Source organism: Hypanus sabinus, unplaced genomic scaffold (assembly GCF_030144855.1).
Source record: "Hypanus sabinus isolate sHypSab1 unplaced genomic scaffold, sHypSab1.hap1 scaffold_386, whole genome shotgun sequence".
In the NCBI taxonomy this organism is placed as follows: Eukaryota; Metazoa; Chordata; class Chondrichthyes; order Myliobatiformes; family Dasyatidae; genus Hypanus; species Hypanus sabinus.
Window position 1 is genome coordinate 290,645 of NW_026781276.1, and position 24,134 is coordinate 314,778.

At 43.1% G+C, this 24,134-nt stretch overlaps 1 protein-coding gene across 5 annotated transcripts in view; it reads left to right on the forward strand.

The window, feature by feature from the left end:
- LOC132388713 (NACHT, LRR and PYD domains-containing protein 3-like) overlaps positions 1-24,134 on the forward strand; it is a 148,314-nt gene that overhangs the window by 12,159 nt on the left and 112,021 nt on the right. For 3 of the 5 annotated variants that reach the window (XM_059961094.1, XM_059961097.1, XM_059961098.1), the window contains exons 2-3: positions 22,273-22,446; positions 23,749-23,935. The gene's annotated coding sequence lies outside the window, so the exon portion shown is untranslated. Of the gene's footprint in view, positions 1-7,092; positions 7,380-22,272; positions 22,447-23,748; positions 23,936-24,134 lie in introns of those variants that run through there. The other 2 variants (XM_059961096.1, XM_059961095.1) reach the window with 2 other exon arrangements.

The window sequence follows — 24,134 nt, forward strand, 5'->3', positions numbered from 1 at the left end:
AGTGTGTGTTTGGAATTCTCTTCCTCAAAGGAAACGAGAAGTAGGGATTATTTTCAGTGAGTTTAATTCCGCAGCAGAGAGATCCTTGACAGACAAGGAAGTGAATTGGTCCAGATGGTTGCAGGGATGTGTCATTGAGATCTCAGTCCAGCTGTGATCATAGAAAATGACGGAACAGGACTGAGGGGGCGAATGTCCTGTTACTAATTACACATAACAGCAGCGCACTCTGACTGATAAGAAACGTAGTGAAATTAATGTTTTTCCCCATCGTTCTCTGACGAGGAACGGTACGAGTAATTGTAAAATAAATGCGATGCTGGTTGATGTATGTCTGAAGTAAATGGGTTGCGAGGCAAATTCACCATCGGGATATGATCATAATTTCATATGATTGCTACTGTGTGTATCTGACCCCACCACCGACTCAGGCAGTGCAGTCCACACACCAACCACTCTCTTAGTAAAAAAACTTCCTCTAATATTCTCCTTGAACTTCCCTTACCTTTAAGCCATGTCCTCTTGTACTGAGCAGTGGTGCACTGGGGAAGAGGCGCTGGCTATCTACTCTATCTATTCCTCTTAATATCTTGTACAACTCTATCATGTCTCCTCTCATCCTCCTTCTCTCCAGAGTGATGTCCTAGCTCCCTTAATCTCCCTCAATCCATACTCTGTAAACCAGGCAACATCCTGGTAAATCTCCTCTGTACCCTTTCAAATACTTCCACATCCTTCCTATAGTGAGGCGACCAGAACTGGACACAGTACTCCAAGTGTGACCTAACCTGAGTTTTATAGAGCTGCATCAGTACATCGCTACTCTTAAACTCTATCCCTCGTCTTATGAAAGTTAACACACCATAAGCTTTCCTAACTACCCTATCTAACTGTGAGGCAACTTTCAGGGATCTGTGGACATGTACCCCCAGATCCCGCTGCTCCTCCACACTACCAAGTATCCTGCCATTTACTTTGTACTCTGCCTTGGAGTGTGTCCTTCCAAAGGGTATCACCTCACACTTCTCCGGGCTGAACTCTGAGAAGTGCCACTTCTCAGCCCGCTTCTGCATCCTATCAATGTCTCTCTGCAATCTTCGACAATCGTCTACACTATCTACAACACCACCAAACTTTGTGTCGTCTGCAAACTTGCCAACCCACCCTCCTACCCCCACATCCAGGTCGTTAATAAAAATCATAAAAAGTAGAGGTCCCAGAACAGATCCTTGTGCGACACCAGTAGTCACAACCCTCCAATCTGAATGTGCTCCCTCCACCACTACCTTCTGCCGTCTGCAGGCAAGCCAATTCTGAACCCACCTGGCCAAACTTCACTGAATCCCATACATTCTGACTTTCTGAATAAGCCTACCGTGTGGAACCTTGTCAAATGTCTTACTAAAATCCATGTTTGGAGAAGGAAGGAGGAGGATACGAACGGGAGTGCGGCGGGAGCCATCTTGAATTTTTCTTATTCTCATCCGAGTTAAAAGAGGTGGGACTGCGCAGGCGTGTGAAGGCGGGTGGTGAAGTGGGGGAGATGTAAAAAGCACACAGCCTTAGGCAGCGGGCAGCATCATTTTGCGGGCAGCAGAGAGAAGGAAAGGGCATGGGTTCAACGGGCTTAGGCGGAAGCGGGCGAGGCAAGGTAGGTTTAGGTTTCAGTTTTTCCTGTTATTTGAGGAAAGGGGGAATTATGAGTGTGAGGACAGCTTGTTGTTCTCTGTGTCGGATGTGGGAAGTCCTGGAGTCTCATAGCCTCCCGGACGTCCACATCTGCGCCAGGTGTGCCCAGGTGTGGACCGTGTTAGGGAAGTGTAGATGCAGCTCGATTGCATTCCTCTGGTCAGAGAGAGTGAGGAGGTGATAGAGAGGAGTTACAGGCAGGTGGTCACACCAGGAACACGGGAGGCAGACAGGTGGGTCACGGTTAGGAGAGGGAAGGGCAAGAAGCAGGTAGTAGTGAATACCCCTGTGGCTGTACCCCTTGACAATAAGTTCTCCTGTTCGAGTACTGCTGGAGGGGGAGCAACAACAGCTACACCTCTGTCACAGAGTCTGGCCCTGTGGTTCAGAAGGGCAGGGAAAGGAAGAGGAAGGCAGCAGAGATAGTGGACTATAGTTAGGGGGTCAGAAAGATGATTCTGTGGACACAGGAAAGAAACTCAGATGGGAGGAGGAAGGTACTACAGAGTACCCCAGTGGCTGTACCCTTTGACAATAAGTACCCCTGTTTGAGAACTGTTGTGGGGGGGGACTGCCTACCTGGGGGAAGAAACAGTGGTCATACCTCCGGCACAGAATCCGAAGCTCTGAAGGGTAGGGAAAGGAAGAGGAACGCATTAGTAATAGGAGACAATAGTTAGGGGGTCAGATAGGCGATTCAGTGGACACGATCAGTAGACCCGGATGGTAATTTGCCTCCCTGGTGCCAGGGTCCAAGATGTTTCCGATCGCGTCCTAGGTACCCTGATGTGGGAGGGTGAGGATCCAAAGGTCGTGGTGCATATAGGTACCAATGACATAGGTAGGAAAAGGGAAGAGGTCCTGAAAGGAGAATATAGGGAGTTAGGAAGGCAGTTGAGAAGAAGGACCACAAAGGTAGTAATCTCGGGATTACTGTCTGTGCCACCCGACAGTGAGAGTAGGAACGGAATGAGGTGGAGGATAAATGCGTGGCTGGGTGATTGGAGCAGAGGACAGGGATTCAAGGTTCTGGATCATTGGGACCTCTTTTGGGGCAGGTGTGACCTGCACAGAAAGGACGGGTTGCACTTGAATCATAGGGGGACTAATATCCCGGCGGGGAGATTTGCTAAGGCTACTAGGGAGACTTTAATCTAGAATGGTTGGGGGGTGGGAATCAAATTGAAGAGACTAGGGGAGAGGTGGTTAATTCACAAATAGAGAAAACTAGTAGACAGTGTGTGAGGGAGGATAGGAAGGTGATAGTGAAGGGGAGCGCTCTGACTGAAGATGTAGGGGAGAAGGAAGAAAAAAATAATGAAGTTGATTGCATTGTTAGGGATAAGCGGAGAGGAAGAGGTGGAGAGTTTCTTAAATTGATCTATTTTAATGCTAGGAGCATTGTAAGAAAGGTGGATGAGCTTAGAGCATGGATTGATACCTGGAAATATTATGTTGTAGCTATTTGTGAAACATGGTTGCAGGAGGGTTGTGATTGGCAACTAAGTATTCCTGGATTTTGTTGCTTCAGGTGTGATAGAATCAGAGGGGCAAGAGGAGGAGGTGTTGCATTGCTTGTTAGAGAAAATATTACAGCGGTGCTTTGGCAGGATAGATTAGGGGGCTCATCTAGGGAGACTATTTGGGTGGAATTGAGGAATGGGAAAATGTGTAGTAACACTTATAGGGGTGTATTATAGACCACCTTTTGGGGAGCGAGAATTGGAGAAACAAATTTGTAAGGAGATTGCAGATATTTGTAGTAAGCACAAGGTTGTGATTGTGGGAGATTTTAATTTTATACACATAGACTGGGAAGCCCATTCTGTAGAAGGACTGGATGGTTTGGAATTTGTAAAATATGTGCAGGATAGTTTTTTGCAGCAATACTTAGAGGTACGGCCTAGAGACGGAGCAGTGTTGGATCTCCTGTTAGGGAATGAGATAGGTCAGGTGACGAACGTATGTGTTGGTGAGCACTTCGGGTCCAGTGATCACAATACCATGAGTTTCAATATAATTATGAAGAAGGATAGGTCTAGACCCAGGTTTGAGATTTGTGATTGGAGAAAGGCTAACTTTGAGGAGATGCGAAATGACTTAGAAGGAGTAGATTGGGACAATTTGTTTTTTGCGAAGGATGTAATAGAGAAATGGAGGTCATTTAAAGGTGAAATTTTGAGGGTACAGAATCTTCATGTTTCGGTTAGGTTGAAAGGAAAGGTTAAAAGTTTGAGAGAGACATGGATATTGGAAACTTGGTTAGGTTAAAGAGAGATAACTACAATAAATATAGGCAGCATGGAGTAGATGAGGTGCTTGAGGAATATAAAGAATGTAAGAAGAATCTTAAGAAAGAAATTAGAAAAGCTAAAAGAAAATATGAGGTTGCTTTGGCAAGTAAGGTGAAAATAAATCCGAAGGGTTTCTACAGTTATATTAATAGCAAAAGGATAATGAGGGATAAAATTGGTCTCTTAGAGAATCAGAGTGGACAGCTATGTGTGGAGCCGAAAGAGATGGGAGTGATTTTGAACAATTCTTTGGTATTCACTAAGGAGAAGGATATTGAATTGTGTAATTTAAGTGGAACACGTAGGGAAGTTATGGAAACTATGACCATTAAAGAGGAGGAATTACTGGCGCTTTTAAGGAATATAAAAGTGGATCAATCTCCGAGTCCTGCTCAGGATATTCCCTAGGACCTTGAGACAGGTTGGTGTAGAAATAGCAGGGGCTCTGACAGAAATATTTCAAATGTCATTAGAAACGGGGATGGTGCCGGAGGATTGGCGTATTGCACATGTGTTCCATTGTTTAAAAAGGGTTCTACCAGTGAACCTAGCAAATATAGGCCTGTCAGTTTAACGTCAGTGGTTGGTAAATTAATGGAAAGTATTCTTAGAGATGACATATATAATTATCTGGATAGACAGGGTCTGATTAGGAAGAGTCAACATGGATTTGTGCGTGGAAGGTCATGTTTGACAAATCTTATTGAATTTTTTGAAGAGATTACGAGGAAAGTTGATGAGGGTAAATCAGCATATGTTCTCTATATGGACTTCAGTAAGGCCTTTAACAAGGTTCCGCATGGAAGGTTAGTTAGGAAGGTTCAATCGTTAGGTATTAATATTGACATAGTAAAATGGATTCAACAGTGGCTGGATGGGAGATGCCAGAGAGTAACGGTGGATAACCACTTGTCAGGTTGGAGGCCGGTGACTAGTGGTGTGCCTCAGGGATCTGTATTGGGTCCAATTTTATTTGTCATATACATTAATGATCTGGATGATGGGGTTGTAAATTGGATTAATAAGTATGCAGATGATACTAAAGTAGGTGGCGTTGTGGATAATGAAGTAGGTTTTCAAAGATTGCAGAGAGATTTAGGCCAGTTAGAAGAGTGGACTGAACGATGGCTGATGGAGTTTAATGCTGATAAATGTGAGGTACTACATTTTAGTAAGAATAATCCAAATAGGACATACATCATAAAAGGTAGGGCGTTGAAGAATGCAGTAGAACAGAGTGATCTAGGAATAATGGTGCAAGGTTCCCAGAAGGTGGAATCTCATGTGGATAGGGTGGTGAAGAAATCTTTTGGTATGCTGGACTTTATAAATCAGAGCTTTGAGTACAAGAGTTGTGATGTAATGTTAAAATTGTACAAGGCATTGGTACAGTTCTGGTCACTGAATTATAGGAAAGATATTAAAAAAATAGAGAGAGTACAGAGAAGATTTACTGGGATGTTACCTGGGTTTCAGCATCTTAGTTACAGGGAAAGGCTGAACAAGTTAGGTCTTTATTCTTTGGAGCATGAAAGGTTGAGAGGTGACTTGATAGAGGTATTTAAAATGATGAGAGGGATAGATCGAGTTGACGTGGATAGGCTTTTTCCATTGAGGGGAGGGGAGATTCAAACAAGAGGAAATGATTTGAGCGTTTAGGGGCAAAAGGTTAAGGGCAGCACGAGGTGCAATTTCTTTACTCAGTGCGCGGTAGTTGTGTGGAACGAGCTTCCAGTAGAAGTGGTAAAGTCAAGTTTGGTATTGTCATTTAAAGTAAAATTGGATAGGTATATGACCAGGAAAGGAATGGAGGGTTATGGGCAGAGTGCGGGCCACTGGGACTAGGTGAGTGTAAGCGTTGGCACAGACTAGAAGGGCCAAGACGGCCTGCTTCCATGCTGTAATTTTTATATGGTTATCTGGTTAAATATAGATCACATCCACCGCACTACACTCATCTATATGCCTGGTCACCTCCTCAAAGAACTCTATCAGGCTTGTTAGTCACGATCTGCCCTTCACAAAGCCATGCTGACTGTCCCGGATCAGACCGTGATTCTCTAAATGCCCAGACATCCTATCTCTAAGAATATTTTCCAACAGCTTTCCCACCACAGACGTAACGTAAGGCTCACTGGACTATAATTACCCGGACTATCCCTACTACCTTTATAGAACAAGGAGACAATATTTGCCTCCCTCCAATCCTCCGGTACCATTCCCGTGGACAACGAGGACATAACGATCCTAGCCAGAGGATCAACAATCTCTTCCCTCGCCTCGTGGAGCACCCTGGGGAAGTAGATGTGGAGAAGCGTCAGACCCGGGGACTTTTCCTCCCCAATGTATTTTAACAACTCCAACACTTCCTCTCCATTAATATCAACATGCTCCAGAAAATCAATCTCACTTATATTGTCCTCACCGTCATCAAGTTCCCTCTCATTGGTGAATACCGAAGAGAAGTATTCACTGAAGCCTTCGCTCACTTCCACAGCCTCCAGGCACATCTTCCCACAATTATTTCTAATCGTTCCTACCTTCATTCCTGTCATCCTTTAGTTCTTCACATAATTGAAGAATGCCTTGCGGGTTTCCCTTAACCTGCTCGCCAAGGCCTTCTCATGCCCTCGTCTTGCTTTTCTCAACCCCTCCTTAAGCTCCTTTCTTGCTGCCCTATATTCTCCAAAGGACCCATCTGATTCTTGATTCCCAAACCTCATGTATGCTGCCTTCTTCCACATGACTAGATTTTCCACTTCACTTGTGTTACGTACTCGTGACACATGACAGTGGAGCCCCTGTCATGTGACTGGGGTTGAAGCTGTACTGGACTTGAGGTGATGGTCTTGTGATGGTGGAATGACGTCATTTTCCCGCCAGTAGAGATCATGTGATGGTTTTTTTTTTACAGGTTATAAAAGGTAGACCCCACCCTGTGGGGAGGGGCAGTTCGTGGCTGGATTTGCCAGGGTGACTTCATGCCACTGCGTGTTTGAAGTGATGACGCAGTTTAGCTGAAGGATGAAGTTTTTATTTAATGCTGAAGTTTAAAAGGTCATTGCCAGCAGGTTCTTTATGATTCTATTAGTTCGAGAAATTAGTGGAGAGTGAAGATTCGAAGTTGGAAGTTAAAGATCGAAGAGAATCGCTTTCTACGGTGAAACGGTGGCGACCTTTGTTTGATCCTTATTTGGAAGGATTTCGTTGACTATCTTCGTGTTAATCCCTAGGTTTAACTAGAAAGGATTGAAGGTAGTGGAGAAGGAATGGTCAGTGCCTTTAAGCCGTTCTGTTTCGTAAATTCTTCGTGAGAAGTTCGACGTCGGGGATCGGAGCAAGCGACGTGAAAGAGAATTTAAATCGTCCTATAAAGTCTCTCCTTTTAAATGGACTGTGAGCATATCAAATGTTTGGCAATAACACTTTTAAGAACTGTTTTTGGCAATACCACTTTTAAAGAACTGTTTTTGGAATATCACTTTAAGAACTGTTTGGGCTGCCGCTCAGCAGCTGTTTCCGGTTACGGTAGTGTTTGTTTACTTTTGGGGTTTTGTTTTCGGTGTGTAATAAACGTGTTGTTTGTTATAAGAAACCCTTGCCGTACTCATATATTTATTGTTGCCTGAATACGTAACATTAAATATGGGGGCTGCATCTGGATTGAATCATTTGAGTTTAAATGCTTGCTAACTTTTAAATCGGTGTTTTGGAAACGGGAATTACTCGGTTCTTTTGTTTGGCTTGTTGTGGTATTCGGCAGCAATGAATATTGATGAGTTTCTGGCTTCACCAGCTGCGGAGGTGTTGGCGAAGGCGAAAAAAACTGAGGTGTTTGAGATAGCTAGTAGATTGCAACTTAAAGGTATTTTGCAGATTACATTTAAGGCTGTAATACAGAGAAAAATCGCGTCACACTATGTGGTCTCGGGTGTTTTTGATGAATCGATTTTAGAGTCGTTTCCAATAAGTAATCTGGAGATGCAGTTGCAAATCGAACAAATGAAATTGGAGAGGTGTAAATTGGAGATGGAACAAAAGCAGAGAGAATTTGCATATGCAATGGAGGAATTAAAGTCTGGGAATCAGTCTTCTGGTTCTAAAAAACCGTTTGTTGCTAGTCAAGAAATTAAATTGGTCCCTCCATTTAGTGAAACAGAAGTGGAAAGGTATTTTCAACATTTTGAAACTATTGCTCGGATGTCAGAGTGGCCGAAAGATCAGTGTTGTTACAGAGTGTAATTAAAGGCAATGCACAACAAGTTTACACAGCTTTAACAGCTGCGCAAGCACTTGATTATGATATTGTAAAGAGGCATATCTTAAACACATTTGAGTTATTCCCAGAAGCATATAGGGAAAGATTCAGAAGTTTGAAAAAGTCTGTGGAAAAAAACTTATGTGGAATTTGCCTATGATAAAGCTATGTGTTTTGAGAGATGGGTTTCTTCTAAAAATGTAAATGGGGACTATGATACATTGAGAGAGCTGATTTTAATGGAGGAATTTAAAAGAAGCATTCCTGTTGAAGTAAGGGCCTACTTAAATGAGAAGGATACTGATAAATTGCAGGACTGTGCTAAATTAGCTGATGAGTATGATTTGATCCATAAGAATAAATTTCCTCAGGGCAGAATTTTTAAAAGGAAAAATAACATGGAGACTCCACGTAAATCAGAAATTAAATCAGAGGTTAATGAGAAAGTTGATGAGAAAGGAAAGCCTGTGAAGGAAAGACAGTTTGGTCTTACTTGTAACTATTGTAAGAAGCCTGGCCATGTAATAGCTAACTGTTTCAAATTGAAAAGGAAAGAGAAGGAAGCAGTTCCAGATGCTTGTGTGCAACATACTGAAGCACCTGTAAAGTTACAGGGTTTGATAAAAACAAATGAGGCTTTGTTAAAGTCTGACCAAGTTAGAAAAGGATCTGATCATTTTATAACTGAAGGGTTTGTATCCTTGAAGGAAGGATCTACTCTGGTGCCAATAAAAATCTTTAGGGATACTGGTGCTTCTCAATCATTGATGTTAGACTGTGTGTTGAAGAGTCTGATACTGGTGAGGTAAATTACATAAGAGGTGTTGGAAGTGATTTTATGCCTGTACATTTACATAAAGTAAATTTAAAGTCAGGGTTAGTTACAGGATTTGTTAAAGTAGGATTACAGCATAGCTTACCTGTGAAGGGTATTTCTTTATTGTTAGGTAATGACTTGGCAGGTGGACAAGTTTTTCCTGAAGTGCATTTGACAATGGAGTCAGAGGAACCAGAGTTGAATTCTAACACAGATTCTTCCTGTGTTGTGACAAGAGCTATGGCTAAAAAGATTGATGCGCAGAATGAGGTTGTTACTCAGGACTGTTCAACTCAGGAATCGAGTTTTCAGGATGTGTCAGAGACTTTCTTATCTTCGTTGTTCGAACAAGATTCTGGGAGTAAGTCTGACTATAAAGATTTATCTTTGTCTCGGAAGGAGATGATAGCAGAGCAGAATAGAGACTCTGAGATTACAAAATTAAAAGAGCAGGTTTTACTAGATAGTGAAATTGATAAGGTGCCAGTAGGATATTACTTGGAAAAAGGAGTGTTGATGAGGAAGTGGAGATCACCTACAATACCTGCAAGTGAGGATTGGAATGTTGTTTACCAGGTAGTTGTTCCAAAAGTTTATCGAAATGAGATTTTGACTTTAGCTCATTGTGTGCCTTTAGGGGGACAACAAGGGGTAAGGAAAACTGTGGACAAGATTTTAAAACATTTTTACTGGCCTGGTCTAAGGAAAGATGTGGCGATGTTTTGTAAAACGTGCCATACTTGTCAAATTGTGGGTAAACCAAATCAGGTTACACCAGTAGCTCCATTACAACCTATCCCAGCATTTGGTGAACCATTTTCTAAAGTTATTGTAGATTGTGTTGGTCCATTACCAAGGACAAACACTGGTTATCAGTATATGTTGACTATCATGTGTACTTCTTCTAGGTTTCCAGAGGCAGTACCACTTAGGAATATAAAAGCTAAGACTGTGACAAAGGCCCTTATAATTTTTTTTACTTATTTTGGATTACCTAAGGAGATACAAACTGATCAAGGCAGTAATTTTATGTCTGGATTGTTTCAACAGATAGTTTATAAATTGGGAGCTAAGCAAATCACTTCGTCTGCATACCATCCAGAATCGCAGGGTGCCTTGGAGAGGTTTCATTCTACCCTCAAGAATATGATTAGGACATTTTGTGTGGAAAATGAAAGTGACTGGAATGAGGGTATAAACTTACTTTTATTTGCAGTAAGGGAAGCGGTACAGGAATCTTTAGGTTTTAGTCCATTTGAACTTGTGTTTGGGCATAGAGTTAGAGGACCTTTAGCTTTGTTGAAAGAGCAGTGGATTAATAAGGAAGTACGCACTAATTTGTTGGACTATGTGTTGAAATTTAAGGACAGGTTACATAAAGCTTGTAGCTTAGCTAAGGAAAATTTAAAGTTGGCTCAGGAGAAAATGAAGAATTTGTATGTTAAAGAAGCTAGGATGAGGATGTTTAAGCCTGGAGATAAGGTGTTGGTTCTTTTCCCAGTGCAGACAAATCCTTTACAAGCTAGATTTCATGGTCCTTATGAAATTGTGTCTAAAATCAATGATGTGGATTACGTGGTAAAAACTCCATATCGTAGAAGGTCAACACAACTTTGCCATATAAATATGTTGAAATCATATTTTGAGAAACAATCTGATACTGTGACTGTTGTGGTTAGTGAGAGTAAGTTTGATTTAACTAGGAAAATGATAGATGATTCATCTGTCTTTCATTCTAAATCCAACATTGTTTCTGTTAGGTTACCAAATTCAACCATTCTGGAAAATATTGATGAAGAATTAGCACATTTACAGTTAGAGCAGAGACAACAGATGAAGGAGTTGATTTTTAAATATAGGGAGTTGTTTCCAGATGTTCCGAGAAGGACTACTATTGCTTCACATGATGTAGATGTTGGGGATGCCAAACCTATTAAACAACATCCATATAGGATGAACATGGAAAAATGTGAACTTGCTGAGAAAGAAATTGAATATATGTTAGAGAATAATATCGTTAGACATTCTAACTCGAATTGGAGTTCGCCATGTGTTATGGTGCCAAAACCAGATGGTAGTATTAGGTTTTGTACGGATTATAGGAAGGTGAATGCTGTAACGAAAACAGATGCATATCCAATTCCTAGAGTAGATGATTGTGTAGATAAAGTTGGAAAAGCAACAAGTTACAAAGTTTGATTTATTGAAAGGGTATTGGTGTGTTCCATTACCGGACAGAGGTAGAGAGATTTCTGCATTTGTAACTCCATCTGGGTTATATGAGTATAATGTTCTTCCATTTGGGATGAAGAATGCCCCAGGTACTTTCCAGAGGATGATTAACTTTGTGATTCAGGGATTGAAAGATACTGATGCTTATATTGATGATTTAGTGACAGGAAATGATACTTGGGAAGCACACATTATTGCGATGGAGAAACTGTTTGATAGGCTTTTAAAAGCTAACTTAACTATTAATTTAGCTAAGAGTGAATTTGGACATTCCACTGTGACTTACCTTGGTTATGTTGTGGGTCAAGGTAAGGTAGCTCCTGTTCAGGCAAAAGTTCAGGCAATTTTAGAGATTCCCACTCCAACGGGGAAAAAGACTCTCAGAAGGTTTTTGGGAATGGTAGGATATTATCGGAAATTTTGTAAGAATTTTGCTAATGTTGCCCTTCCATTAACTAACCTTCTGCGGAAGAATGAGAAGTTTGTATGGACGGTGCCTTGTGAAGAAGCATTTGAAAAATTGAAAACAATGATATGTCAACAATCTGTGCTTAAGGCACCTGACTTTGGAAAACCTTTTTCATTGGCTGTGGATGCTAGTGATGAGGCTGCAGGAGCAGTATTAAAACAAAGGAATGAGGGTGATGAGGTTGATCATCCAGTAGCTTACTTTTCTAAGAAATTTAATAAGCATCAAAGAAATTATTCGACAATAGAGAAAGAATTGTTATCTCTTGTCTTAGCTTTGGAATATTTTGAGGTATATGTTAGTACAACTCAAAAACCACTTATTGTTTACACTGATCATAATCCGTTAGTTTTTCTGAGTAAGATGAAAAACAAAAACAGAAGATTATTAAATTGGAGTTTGATGTTACAAGAGTACAATATTGTGATGACTCATATTAAAGGTAAAGATAATGTGGTTGCTGATTGTCTATCTCGATGTTGAATGTACACTGTAATTTTTTTTTATGGAGTGTTTTTTTTCCATTGTAACACTCTTACTGTATTGTGAGTTATAAGCTGTTATATGATGGTGTTGTGTATTTTATATGTTATAAAATTTATAGCTTTGTGTTTTTCTTGTAAGCAATGGTTAAAAATTTTTGTTCCTGTCAGACCAAAAATGTTTTTTTGGAGGGAGGTGTTACGGACTCGTGACACATGACAGTGGAGCCCTTGTCATGTGACTGCGGTTGAAGCTGTACTGGACTTGAGGTAATGGTCTTGTGATGGTGGAATGACGTCATTTTCCCGCCAGTAGAGATCATGTGACGGTTTTTTTTTACAGGTTATAAAAGGTAGACCCCACCCTGTGGGGAGGGGCAGTTCGATGCTGGATTTGCCAGGTTGACTTCATGCCGCTGCGTGTTTGAAGTGATGACGCAGTTTAGCTGAAGGATGAAGTTTTTATTTAATGCTAAAGTTTAAAAGGTCATTGCCAGCAGGTTCTTTATGATTCTGTTAGTTCGAGAAATTAGTGGAGAGTGAAGATTCGAAGTTGGAAGTTAAAGATCGAGGAGAATCGCTTTCTACGGTGAAATGGGGGCGACCTTTGTTTGATCCTTATTTGGAAGGATTTCGTTGACTATCTTCGTGTTAATCCCTAGGTTTAACTAGAAAGGATTGAAGGTAGTGGAGAAGGAATGGTCAGTGCCTTTAAGCCGTTCTGTTTCGTAAATTCTTCGTGAGAAGTCCGACGTCGGGGATCGGAGCAAGCGACGTGAAAGAGAATTTAAATCGTCCTATAAAGTCTCTCCTTTTAAATGGACTGGGGGCGTATCGAACTTTTGGCAATATCACTTTTAAGAACTGTTTTTGGCAACACCACTTTTAAAGAACTGTTTTTGGGATATCACTTTAAGAACTGTTTGGGCTGCCGCTCAGCAGCTGTTTCCGGTTACGGTAGTGTTTGTTTACTTTTGGGGGGTTTGTTTTCAGTGTTTAATAAGCGTGTTGTTTGTTATAAGAAACCCTTGCCGAACTCATATATTTATTGTTGCCTGAATACGTAACACTTGTCACCCATGGTTCCTTCACCTTACCATTATTTATTTTCCTTAACAGAACAAATTTATCCCTAACAACCTGCAAGAGATCCTTAAACATCGACCACATGTCCATTGTACATTTCCCTGCGAAAGCATCAATCCAATCCACACCCGCAAGTTCGAGCCTTACAAACTCATAATTTGCCCTTACCCAATTAAAAAATTTCCTGTCCTTTCCGATTCTATCCATTTCCATGATAATGCTAAATGCCAGGGAGCGGTGATCACTGTCCCCCAGATGCTCACCCACTGAGAGATCTGTGACCTGACCCAGTTCGTTACCTAATACTGGATCTAATATGGCATTCCCCCTAGTCAGCCTGTCAACATACTGTGACAGGAATCCGTCCTGGACACAATTAACAAACTCTTCCCCATCTAAACCCTTGGAACTAATCAGGTGCCAATCAATATTAGGGAAGTTAAAGTCACCCATGATAATCCTGTTATTTTTGCACCTTTCCAAAATCTGCATCCCAATCTGCTGCTCGGTATCTCTGCTGTTACCAGGGGGCAATAGAATACCACCAATAGAGTAGCTGCTCCCTTCTTGTTCCTGACTTCCACCCATACTTACTCAAAAGATGACACTGCTACATTACACACTTTTCTGTAGTTATAATAGTATCCCGTACCAGTAATGACATCCCACCTCTATCCCTTTTAAAGCACTGAAATCCAAGAATATTGAGAATCCATTCCTGCCCTGGTGTCAGCCAAGTCTCTGTATTGGCCACTATATCATAATTCCATGTACGTAACCAAGCTCTCAGTTCATCACCTTTGTTCCGGATGCATATTGTATTGACGTACACGTACTTTAGCCCTTCTACCTTATTAAGTTTACACCCTTTATTCTGCTTCTCTTTCCTCAAAGATATGTTAGATCTGGCTTTACTCCATGCACTTCTTCCACTGTTCTATCGGTCCGGGTCCCATCCGCCTTGCAAATTAGTTTAAACCCTCCCGAACCCTGCTGGCAAACCTACCTCCAAGGACGTTGCTCCCCCTCGGGTTCAGGCGCAACACATCCAATCTCTACAGGTCCCAAATTCCCCAGAAGAGAGCCCAATTATCCAAAAATATAAAGCCCTGCCCCTTGCACCAACTCCTCAGCCACGCCTTCAACTGCCATCTCCTCCAATTCTTAACCTCACTATCACGGAGCAATGGCAGCAATCCTGAGAACGCCACCCTTGAGGTCCTTGAGGTTCTTCAGCCTTCTGCCTAGTTCCAGAATCTCACACTTCAGGACCTCATCCCTCTTCCTGCCTATGTTGTTGGTACCAACATGTGTCACAACTTCTGGTTACTTTCCCTCTTGTCCCAGGATGTCATACACCCGGTCAGAGACATGGCACACGGGAGGCAACAAACCTTGCGCGTGTCATTCTCACATCCAGAAAATCTCCTGTCTGCTTCCCTGAGTCTCCAATGATGTCAGCTCTCCTCCATCCCATCCTTCTGCACATCAGGGTCAGACTCAGTACCAGGGGCCCTGCTACAGTGGCTCACACCTGGCCGGTCGTCCCTGCCAACAGTATACAGGATGGTAAACATATTATTCAGGGGAGTGGCTACAGGGGTGCTCTGCACTACTTGTCTACTCTCCTTCGCTTTCCCCCCTCGGACTGTCACCCAACGACCTGCTTCAGGCAGCCTAGGTGTGACAACCTTCCTGTAGCTCTCATCTATGACTGCCTCATTCTCCCATATGAATTGAAGGTAATCCAGCTGCTGCTCCAGATTCCTCACATGGTCTTCCAGATGGACCAGCAGCGAGCACTTCTGGCAGATGTGACTCTGCGGGAGAGGGGAGTTTCCCCAAGACTGCCACATCTCACAAGAGAGGCACATTACCGTCTCAGGAGGCATTGAAAAGACTACCTGGGAACAAGCTCACCCTCCACCTCTTCTCGTTGAAGCCTCCCGAGTCAAACCCTCAAAGCTCCGCTCCTTCACTGGCCCACTCACTCACTGGCCGCTTTCCACTAGAACTCCCTTCAGAATTTCCAAAGAAGCAACTCAGGCTGTCTAATTTTTCCTCACCATTGCAATGGGGGATATTTATTTGTTTTCCATGTACAGAGGTTGAGTGAAAATCTTGTCTCCGGTATTGTCCACACAGATCAATACATTGCAGCAGTACATTGCGGTAAAACAAGTCATTCTGGTTACAGAGAAAGTGCAGTGTAGGTAGATATGTGGTGCAAGGTCACATTGATTCAGACTGTGAGGTCAGGAGTCCACTCATCACGCTGTTTGCTTCTAACAGCAGAATGGACACCGTCCTTGAGCCCAGTGCCATGATTCTGTTTTATTTTATCTTCGACTCTGTGGAGCTTTAGAAGTGAGAAGTGTTCAGGGTTGTAGGGAGCTTTCCTTATGTTTGCTGCTTTACTGAGGCAGTAGGAAGTGTAGAGAGAGTCTATGGAGGGGAGGTTGGTTTCTATGATGTGCTCAGCTGTGTCCACAGTTCTCCGGTATATCATTCAGTTAAAGGAAGAGCGGTAGCCGGATGAAGATGTGAAATGCCGGGGTGGGATACGTTGTGTGGTGCATTGATAAAGTGTGTAGAGTAGAAAAGGACATACACCAAAGTTCCTATTGTTTGTTCTGGCTTTGTTATATTGGAATCTGTTATCTACTAGTGAGTACTATTATTTCAGGATCTGTGTATTGCTGGAGGACCATCAGAGGTTGCCCTTGATCAACGATCTTTTTCAACCTCTGCCCAGCCTGTATCCCGTCACTTCACTGATATATATGAACCATCTTGTTCAACCACTGTCCAGCCTGTATCCTCCACCTCAATGATATATATCAACCATCTTCTTCAATCTCTGCCCAGCCTGTATCCCACCACCTCAATGATAAATATCAACCGTCTAGTTCAACGTCTGTCCAGTCTGTATCCCACCACTTCAATGATATATATGAACCGTGTTGTTCAACCTCTGTCCAGTCTGTATCTCACCACCTCAATGATATATATCAACCGTCTTGCTCAACGTCTGTCCAATCTGTATCCCACCACTTCAATGATATATATGAACCGTGTTGTTCAACCTCTGTCCAGTCTGTATCCCACAACCTCAATGATATATATGAACCATCTTGTTCAACCTCTGTCCAGCCTGTATCCCACCACCTCAATGATATATATCAACCATCTTGTTCAAACTCTGTCCAGTCTGTATCCCACCACCTCAATGATATATATCAACCATCTTGTTCAACCTCTATCCAGTCTGTATCCCACCACCTCAATGATATATATCAACCATCTTGTTCAACCTCTGTCCAGTCTGTATCCCACCACCTCAATGATATATATCAACCATCTTGTTCAACCTCTGTCCAGTCTTCATTGTGACGTATTTTATCTCATTTATTTATTTCTGAAATCGGTGTTTGTTACCTGGAAGTACCTGAGGATTTATTGAATACAGCATGAGCTAGGGTAAAGACAGCCACTACAATTTTAGTTTCAATGTTACCAAATGGCTGCTGAGTTGATCTTTGCCAGATGGAACTCCCAGTATTTACAGTTAAGTCTGTTTTGGTGATGTTTGGAGAGGCAATTCCCCTGTTGCCAGGAACAGCCACAGGATCTGCAGGGAGTGATGCACATTTTTCTCTCTCTGGTCCCTGCCCCTCACTGAGAGTTAGTGGCCTTGGGAGCAGATGTAACTGACTGATAGTGGGGCAGGAAGGATGTTGTGTTCATCAGATGGGGGAGCAACTTGGACAGTCTTATTCTGATACAGGGTCTCTTTCTACAAATCTAATCTGATGAAACAAGAGTCCAGCACTATTATTTCAATTTTATATTAAAAGCGTTTTATTCCTGTTGGCCTACAGGAAATGTGATAGCCAATAGTGCTGGGCAAGACCTCATTTAACAATAAGATAATGATAAATTGAGTTTAGTTTAGCTGCTGGAGACAATGTAAAACGTATCCCCGGTGTCTGTTGACTCACGCCCTGGTTTTACAGCCCGATCATTGGTCCAGCCAGATTATCATGAGGCTCCTGTTCTTCTGTGGGTTGATGGCGTGTTAGTTTTTGAACTCTGATTGGCCAAAACACTGCATCATATTACTGGAGCAAGGGGTCCTGGGAGAGTTGCTGTTCAGGCTGTAATCTTTGGAAACTACTACCGTGTTCTCATTCTCAAGTATTTTGCCGCACGAACGGTGTTTGTTACCTAGAAATAGCAGTGGATTTGTTTAATGCGGGATAAGGTAAGGTAAAGACAAACATTACAATTTTAGATTCAACGTTATAAAATAGCCATTGTATTAATGTTATATTAAGACACTTTACAAGAGGCTGTCAGGGTAGCAGTCTGTCAACTGTTTTAATTCAAGTTGGATAATGCAACAGGACAATGATCCGAAAGACAAGAGTAAATCGATAGGAGAGTGATTTCAAAAGAAAAATTCGTTTTTGGAATGTCCGCGTCAAAATCCTATTGTTAATCCCATAGGGATGTTGTTGTATAGCTGAAGCAACAGTTCAGGCAAGGAATCCCACCAACATCCCAGAGTTGAAGCAGTTTTGTAACGCGGAATGGCCTAAAATTCCAAGTCGATGTGCTTTAAGATCAACATTTACCAGAAGCACTTGGTTGAGGTTATTGCTGTACAGGGTGTGGGGGTGGGGTGTGGTCGCACCAATTATTGAAAACCAAGGTTCACAGACTTATTTTGAACAAGTACATGTAAAATTGAATCATGTTAATCTTGTCATAACGAGACTCAGAGCGTTTAAAATTGAACGCGTTTAAAATTCTTACTTTTTCGGTCATTTTTGGAGGGCCTCTTTCTGCATGTCAGAATAACAGCGCATGTGACCAGTAGGGAGTGGTAAACATTTATATCGCTCTCTGTTCACCGTTGCTCAGTGAGAGTTAGTGGACCATGACCACATGTAACGGACTGATTAAGTGGTGGGGAGGATTTGTGAGCATTGACTGTGTGTACTGAATAATTCCTGTGTTGGAATGCAGGGAAAACTAATGATGATCCCTTGTCCCATCTGGTTCCATCTGCTCATTCCCCGCGCAACTTGTTTAAACTCTGTGCAGCCTGTATCCCACCAGCTCAATAATATGTATCAACCACCTTGTTCAACCCCTGTCCATTCTGTATTTCAGCACCTCAATGATATATCTCAAAATTCTTGTCAATTTCTGGCCAGTCTGTAATCAATAATTACAATCTTAGTTGCAACGTTGCAAAATGGCGAAATGTTAATCTTGACAGCATTTAAATTTGAGTCGGGTACTTTAAATTTTTTGTCATTTTTGGAGAGCCACTTTCTCTGTTGCCAGGGTAACAGCCCATGTGACCTGCAGGGAGTGGTGCACATTGTTATCGCTCTCTGGTCACGGTCCCTCAGTGAGAGACAGCGGCCTCGGGAGCAGATGTAACATAGTGGGGTGGGGAGGATGTTGTAAGCATTGACTGTATTGACTGTATTATCCCTGTATTGGAATGAAGACAAAACTAATGAATATGGGCATTACATTTGTACAACTTTGTTCAGGCCGTCACAAATGTCTTGTAATCAGTCAATAGCTGTGCATAATTTAAAGTAAAAAGAGAGAACATTTGACACGTTCAGCAGATCAGGCAGCAACTTGGACAGTCCCAGTCCTGATACTGGCTCTTCCGCAGTTTCTCTTTCCACAAATCTAATCTGGTGAAAAGAGTTTCCATCACTATTATTTCAATTTTATATTAAAAACATTTTATCCCTGTTAGCCTACAGGAAATGTGATGACCAATTGTGCTGGGTAAGCCCTCATTTAACAATAAGAAAATGATAAATTGAGTTCAGTTTAGCTGCAGGGCACAATGCGAATCATATCCCCAGTGTCTTGTGACTCTCGCCCAGGTTATCGCGCCCGATCATTGGTCCATTCAGATGACCATCAGGTTCCCGTTCGGCCATAGGTTGATGGAGTGTTAGTTTCTGAACTCTGATTGGCGGAAGCACTGCAACATTATACCGGTAACAAGGAGTCCTAGTGTTGAGGTCTGGGCTCTAATCCTTAGTACTTATACAGATGGGACATGATGCTCCTCCTTCCAAATGAATCAGAAGTCTCGGGCATCTGGACATTGGCTGTGGGTATATCCCTGAATACACCACTTGCTGTGAGATGTGGGGACGATGTGCGAAGTTTCTGGCGTCGGTAAGTGACCGGTTCAGCCTTGTGACCCTGTGAGGTTAGGTCATGGGATATCATAGTTTTAGCTTAACGTAAAATGGACCCGGGGATCAACTTGCCCAGGCTTATGAGGTGTTGAGCGAGGATTCCTGGTCTGTGTGTTCATTGTTCAAACCGTGTTTGTAAATCCCCCTTCACTGTCACACGCCTGCCAGGCAGTGGAAATCTAGCAGAAACTCAAGATACTGGAGATCTGCAGTAAAAACTGAAAATGTTTGAAGTAATTGTGACGAAATGTGTAAACCTGAATCGTCAAATTTGTTCCTTTCCCCACAGCTGTTCCTTACCTGCTGAGTGTTCCTGGTAATTCCAGTTTCCTTTTATTACATTCACCCTGGACTGGTTTATATTTCCTGAAATGGACCTGATTTAACCTGGAAATCGAAATAGCTCGTTGTGTGATAGTAGAACATTAAAGCAAGCACAACTTTTCGCAGTAAATTGTTCTGGTATCAATTTGCCTGTTGTTCCTGGGAATCTGTTCAGTGCAGTTGTTGCTAACAAGGTTCACATGAATAATCTCAGGAATGATCGGCTTTACGTATGCGGAGCATTTCATGGTTCTGGACCTGTGCTGGATGGAGTTCAGAGGGACGGTGGGGGTGGTGGGGGAATGTATGGTTAAGTAAACCTACTGAATTCTGAAAAGCCTGAATACATTGGACATGGAGAGGATGTTTCCATTAGACAGAGTTTGTGCTCTGAGAGCACCGTCTCAGAATAAAGACGCCTACTTTTAAAATTGTGATGACAGACAGACAGACATACTTTATTGATCCCGAGGGAAACTGGGTTTTGTTACAGCCACACCAAACAAGAATAGAGTTGAAATATAGCAAAATAAAATCAGAAATAATTAAATAATAATAAGTAAATTATGCCAAGTGGAAATAAGTCCATGACCAGCCTATTGGCTGAGGGTGTCTGACACTCTGAGGGAAGATTTGAGAAGTTTGATGGCCACAGGCAGGAATGACTTCCTATGACGCTCAGTGTTGCATCTCGGTGGAATGAGTCTTTGGCTGAATGTACTTCTGTGCCTAACCAGTACATTATGGAGTGGATGGGAGTCATTGTCCAAGATGGCATGCAACTTGGACAGCATGCTCTTTTCAGACACCACCGTCAGAGAGTCCAGTTCCAACCCCACAACATCACTGGCCTTACGAATGAGTTTGTTGATTCAGTTGGTGTCTGCTACCCTCAACCTGCTGCCCCAGCACACAACAGCAAACATGATAGCACTGGTCACCACAGACTCGTAGAACATTCACAGCATCGTCTGGCAGATGTTAAAAGACCTCAGTCTCCTCAGGAAATAGAGATGGCTCTAACCCTTCTTGTAGACAGCCTCAGTGTTCTTTGACCAGTCCAGTTTATTGTCAATTCGAATCCTCAGGTACTTGTAATCCTCCACCATGTCCACACTGACCCTTTGGATGGAAACAGGGCTCACCGGTGTTTTGGCCATTCTCAGGTCCACCACCAGCTCCTTAAATTTTTTCACATTAAGCTGCAGATGATTCTGCTTACACCAGGTGACAAAGTTTCCCACCGTAGCCCTGTACTCAGCCTCATCTCCCTTGCTGACAAATCCAACTATGGCAGAGTGATCAGAAAACCTTTGAAGATGGCAAGGCTCTGTGCAGTATTTGATGTCCGAGGTGTAGATGGTGAAAATAAGGAAGAAAGGACCTGTATAGCCCCAAAGCTGCTGACCACTCTGTCTGACACACAGTGTTGCAAGCGCATGTACTGTGGTCTGCCAGTCAGGTAATCAATAATCAATGACACCAGGGAAGCATCCACCTGCATTACTGTCAGCTTCTCACCCAGCAGAGCAGGGCGGATGGTGTTGAAAGTACTGGAGAAGTCAAAAAACATGACCCTCACAGTGTTTGCCGGCTGTCCAGGTGGGCATAGACACGGTTCAGCAGGTAGACAATGTCATCCTCAAATCCTAGTCGGGGCTGGTAGGCAAACTGGAGGGGGTCTAAGTGTGGCCTAACCAAAGGCCGGAGCTGCTTTAGAACAAGTCTCTCCAGCGTCTTCATGATGTGTGAGGTCATTTCCACCGGTCTGTAGTCATTGGAGCCACTGGGGCGCGGTGTCGTCGGTACAGGAACGAGGCAGGACGTCTTCCACAGCACAGGAATCCTCTGGAGACTCAGGCTCAGGTTGAAGACATGGTGAAGTACTCCATATAGCTGGGGGGGGGGGGCACAGGCTTTGAGCACCCTGGGGCTGACAACACCCGGGCTTGCAGCCTTGCCTGAGAAAAATCTCTTCAGCCAAAGGATGGCTGCTGTGTGGAAACTGTTGGCGCAGACGGTGGTGGAGGCTGCCCTTTGCGCATATTTATGGCAGATTTAAATATGTTCGTGTTTGCTCAGTAGCTTCAGGGTTGCAGGGTGATGGCAGGAATATGGTGTTAGAATAAAAATCATGTTTGAATGGTGGAGCAGACTCGATGGACAGAATCATCGAATTCTCCTCCTACATCTTGTGTCGGGCCATAACTGAACGATAACTCCTTCGTATCCCATATCAGGCATTGGGAAGTGCGAGGGGCAATTTCAGATTTGTTCTTTGAGATCGTTATATTTGTCTTCAACATTTAAACTTCGATAAACAGAAATATTTTTTTTTCTCATTTGTATTGCTAATGTGTTTTATTATCTGTCTAGTTAAAGTTAGACCTGCGATGAGCGATTTATTGGAAGAAAAACCGCAACTGAAAGGAAACCACGACTGAAGACGAGGGAACAGCAACAAGTGAACCAGCCCGAAGACTGAGAGCACCGACTGGACAGAACCCTCCTGACTCAGAGTTTCCATTGATTCGGTCAGCAGAAAGTCTGGTGAGTCTCATTTAGTCAAACACTGGTCCTTTCGACATTGCATATCAATACAAAGGAAGGTAGGAAACAATTGGAATGGGACTGAATGTGCCAGGTATGCCTATGTCAGACCGAGCTGCAATCACTCCAAGTCTGGTAATGTGTTGTCAGCAGCCCAGCTCTTTAAAGCCACTCACATTCCCTCAGTGTTTGCTCATTTCAAGCTTTTGCATGTTTTGAAGTAGATTTTGGTCAGTTCTGAGTGGGAAGCGGGAATAAGAGGTGTTTGTTTATACTTACTGTCTTTCAGAAATGTAATTGCTTGAACTTAATTTGTGCCGACTCACTAACCATATCCTGTACCTTCTGAACCAAATTATCGATCTACACGACAGATAAGAATAGGTGTCACCCCGGGAACATCACTAAGCGCGGAACTCAAGTCCAAGAAACAGCTTCTCACCGTCAGCTTCTGCTTCCTAACAACCACCTGTTTGCAGACTCTGAGGCCCTGTAACAAACCCAATGTTAACAACAAGATTAGACAGTATCTAATATAAAGAGGAACTTGTGCTTCCTGGGGGCAGGTCTGGCACATGTGACGCTCGCAAGGAAAACCTCAAGGAGGGCGATCAGCGGGAAAGGAAGAATGGACGAGGGAGTCGCGTAGGGTGCGGAAGTGTGGGGTTGGGGGGTAAGGGAAAGATATGTTTGTTGCTACTATCCCGTTTGAGATGGCGAAAGCTACGGAGAATTGGGCGCTGGACGCAGAACCTGGTGGTGTGGTGGATGAGGACCAGAGGAAACATCTCCCTTGTGGGGCCGCGGGTGGATGGGCTGAGGGCAGACGGAAGATGGGCGGAATAAATGCGGATTAGGGCAGGATTGCTGGGGAAGAAAGGAAGAAGGAGGACATCTCATTAGTTCTGGAATGAAAAGCCTCATCCTGAGAGCAGATGCGGCGGGGACAGAGGAACTGAGAGAAGGGATGGAATAGGTATAGTGCAGGTAGCTGAGAGAATCAATGAGTTTATACAAGATGTCAGTGGATATACGACCTCCTGAGATGAAGAAAGATAGTTCGAGAAAAGGGTTCGACGAGTCAGTAAATGGACTAAGTAAACTTGACAGCAGGAGCAGGAAGAAGCAGCAATGCATTCTGAAGTGTTGTGTCAGAGGAGTAGGAAAGCGATACTGGTGCAGGCTTGGATTATTCCACATTCCCGGCAGTGGGTAGGGGTTAGGTCGAAGGTACATTGTGCTTATTGTAAATGTTATTGTGTAAGGGAGTGACATGACTTCACTTCTTTGTGCTTTGTTTAGATTGTACCTGTATTAAGGTGTAAAATCCCGCTCCCCATACTAACACTGGTTATCCAGACCAAAGAACAAACTGCCGCAGGAACTCAGTGGGTCGGGCAGCATCTGTGGAGGGAAATAGACCGTCAACATTCCGGCCGAGACCCTCCCTCTGGACTGAGAGTGGACGGGAAATAGTCAGAGAAAAGAGGTGAGGGGTGGGGATGGGGCAAGAGCCGGGGAGTTAGAGGTGGATCCAGGTGAGGGGGGAGGTGGGAAAGTGGAAATAGTGACAAGGGTGGGGGTGTGAGTGGTTGGGGCAACACGAGGCTGCAGAAGATGGAATTTAATTCCATAGAGGATTAACAAAGTGGTTAGAGAGTATTTGTTATAGAGAGTGCGATGAAGAT